Here is a 3,719-nt window from a genome sequence, read left to right as displayed (position 1 = left end):
TGGAGTTGCCGAGGTGAAGGGGAACCAACAAGTGGCGAGGCAGTGCCTTGTCGCCGCGGTCAGATGGAAAAATGAACAGCTTGGATAAGCTAAGCAGACCGAGAAGGAAACTTCATAGCAATTACAGAGACCCGAGAGGAAACAGGGGCGGATGTGGCCGAGGAGGTATTGAAGGTTAGAATTCTTCCAGATACTGACAGGTATTTCCAGATAGGCACAAGCATGAATGACTGGGAAAGGGTAGAGATGTTGTTGTTCCTTTTGCAGAACGTAGATGCTTTCGCGTGGAACCCATATGAAGTGCCCGGTGTAGATCCCGAGTTCATTGTCCACAAACTCAACGTGGACCCATCATTTCCCCCAAAGAAACAGAAACCGAGAAGAGCATCAAAAGAACACGTCGATGCAGTAAACCTGGAGGTCCAGCGGCTGAAGGAGGCCGGAGTCATAAAAGAAATATTCTTCCCGAGATGGCTAGCAAACACTGTCGTAGTGAAGAAGAAGAACGGCAAATGGAGAGTTTGCGTGGACTTCACAAACTTGAACAGGACGTGTTCCAAGGACCCATTCCCAATGCCCAAGATTGATCAACTAGTAGACGCCACGTATGGGCACCCGAGGATGAGCTTCCTGGATGCCTTCCAAGGCTACCACCAGATTGCCTTGGCGCCCGAGGACCGAGAAAAGACAGCATTTATATCCCCGAATGCAAACTATCACTACAAGGTCATGCCATTTGGATTAAAGAACGCTGGAGCCACGTACCAGCGAATGATGACGAGAATGTTCCGAGAAAAAATTGAATGCACGGTTGAAGTTTATATTGACGACATGGTGGTAAAAAGCAGAAAAGAGTCACAGCATACGGAAGACCTCCGGGGAGTATTCAAGATACTACGGCAGCACAAATTGCGCCTGAATGCCGAGAAGTGCACTTTCGGAGTGGGGGCTAGCAAGTTCCTGGGTTATCTGATCTCTATTCGAGGAATAGAGGCTAACCCCGACCAAATAGAGGCCGTGAACCGCCTCAAACCACCAAGCAATCCTAAGGAGGTGCAAGTGCTCACTGGAATGTTAGCCGCCCTGAACCGATTCATCTCCAAGTTTGTCGATCGCTGCCGGCCGTTTTATCAACTTCTGAAGAAGTGGAAGGGGTTTTGTTGGGACGAGGGAAGTGATGAGGCTTTTTGAGAACTCAAGGAATACTTGGCAAAGGCGCCAAGGTTGACGGCCCCGGAGCCCGGGGAGGATTTGTTTATGTACCTCTCAGTCACCAAGCATGCTGTAAGTGCTGTGTTACTAAGGGACCAAGGAGTACAAATGCCAGTGTATTACGTAAGCAAAACCTTGGTAGATGCCGAGACAAGGTACCTGCCCCTGGAGAAGTTAGTTTTAGCCCTGGAGCACGCCACGAGGAAGTTGCCACATTACTTCCAGGCTCACATGGTGTTCGTCCTCACCGAGTATCCATTACAGTCACTGTTAAAGAGATCAGACTTCACAGGCCGAATTGCCAAATGGGGGACTCAGTTGGGATCGTTTGACATAAGATACCGACCTAGAAGCTCGGTGAAGGGATAGGTTCTCGCAGATTTCATCGCAGAATTCACACCCAAGAACGACGGCAAGGTAATCTGTAGTGCAGAAATTCGCCCATGGAGGGTATTTGTGGACGGCGCTTCAAATGCTATGGGGGCCGAGGCTGGTGTTGTCATAATCACTCCTGAGGGCATACGATTGGAACACTCCTTGAGATTGGGATTCAAAGCCTCAAACAATGAAGCAGAGTATGAGGCCCTACTGGCCGGTTTGAGGGCCGTATTGCACCTGGGCGCAAAAGATGTAGAGATTTACTCGGACTCTCGACTGGTTGTTTATCAGATCACAGGAGACTTCGAGGCTCGGGACTCTCGAATGAAAGCTTATCTGAGTGCGACCAAGCAGATTATCGATCAATTCGGAACGGTAAAGGTATCCCAGGTAGCTCGATCACAAAACAAGCACGCCGGCTCTCTTGCCACGTTAGCCTCATCAGCTACCGAGGACACGCCACGGCTAGTCACAATAGAACTTATAAGGGAGCCAAGTATCAGTGTGAAGAGTATTCCCGACCAAGAAAGAGTAGAGGTTGTGCAGGTAGCAGTGGCTAATCCGTGTTGGATGAACCCGATCGTAGATTTCCTTGCCGAGGATAAAGTTCCGGAGGATGAAGACGAGGCCAACAAGATTCGTTGGGTGGCTCCCCGGTACTGGCTGTCTTCGGACCGCAAATTGTACCGAAGGTCCTTCGCAGACCCTTACCTTTTATGCTTACATCCCGAGAAAGTCAGAGAGCTTCTGACCGAGCTACATGAGGGAATGTGTGGCAGACATGTTGGGGGACAGTCTTTAGCACACAGAGCGATGACCTAGGGGTTTTGGTGGCCACAGATGCAGAAGGATGCCGTTGAATATGTTCGGAGCTGCGAGCAGTGTCAAAAGCACGCCCCTTTGATCCATCAACCTGCAGGACGTCTAAATCCTGTTAGTAGCCCGTGGCCGTTCGCGCAATGGGGACTTGACATCCTCGGACCATTCCCCCGAGCAACGGGGAATCGCCGTTTTGTATTGGTGGCTGTAGATTACTTCACAAAGTGGGCAGAAGCTGAGGCCTTGGCCAATATCCGGGATACTGACGTGAAAAAGTTTGTATGGAAAAACATTGTCACAAGGTTTGGGGTGCCAAATTCGCTAGTAACAGACAATGGGCTACAGTTCGACAGCAAAGCTTTTCGAACCTTCTGCAGCGAACTCGGCATCAGGAACAAGTATTCAACCCCGGCTTACCCACAAAGCAACGGCCAAGCTAAGGCAGTGAACAAGACTATTTTGAACGGGCTCAAGAGAAGGTTGGACGGGGCGAAAGGAAGATGGGCAGAAGAGCTACCCAGTGTATTGTGGGCTTACCGCACGACCCCCAGAAGATCCATGGGGGAAACCCCGTTTTCTTTGACATACAGAGCGAAGGCAGTGATACCAACCGAGGTGAGCTTATGCAGCGCACGGGTCGCCGGGTTTGACCCCATCTAGAACGCCGACCTGATGATGGAGCGTTTGGATTGGCTAGATGAATGCAGGGAGGCCGCGACCATACGGCTCGCCGAATATCAGCAGAAACTAGCCCAAAGATACAACCGAAATGTAAAGGGGAGGGAATTCAGTGCCGGAGAACTAGTGCTAAGAAAGGTTGTGGGAAACATGCGAGACATAGCTGCAAGGAAGCTTGCTCAAACCTGGGAGGGACCATACAGAGTTACAGCCATCGCGGGTGCAGGAGCCTACTACTTGGAAGACCTCGACGAGAGGCCGCTTCCCCGGCCGTGGAACGCCAACAACTTAAAGAAATTCTACGCATGATCATCCGTGTAAGCCAGAACTTGTATTTCGCTAAAATCAAGATTATGATGAACTTATTTGTATATGCTGTTTCTGGTTCCGTGACTGCACAGCAAGAGAATTGCAAATAATATTTCAAAGGTCAGAAACTGGGCCCTCGGCTCGATTAAAATCGCCGAGCAGGTGGAAACCTTACGACTAGAATCTCTAAGGATAGAAACCTGACCCTCGGCTCGATTAAAATCGCCGAGCAGGTGGAAACCTTACGACTAAAATCTCTAAGGACAGAAACCTGACCCTTAGCTCGATTAAAATCGCCGAGCAGGTGGAAACCTTACGACTAA

This window comes from Quercus robur, chromosome 6 (genome assembly GCF_932294415.1).
Source record: "Quercus robur chromosome 6, dhQueRobu3.1, whole genome shotgun sequence".
In the NCBI taxonomy this organism is placed as follows: domain Eukaryota; kingdom Viridiplantae; phylum Streptophyta; class Magnoliopsida; order Fagales; family Fagaceae; genus Quercus; species Quercus robur.
Note: the sequence above shows the minus strand (reverse complement) of the source record.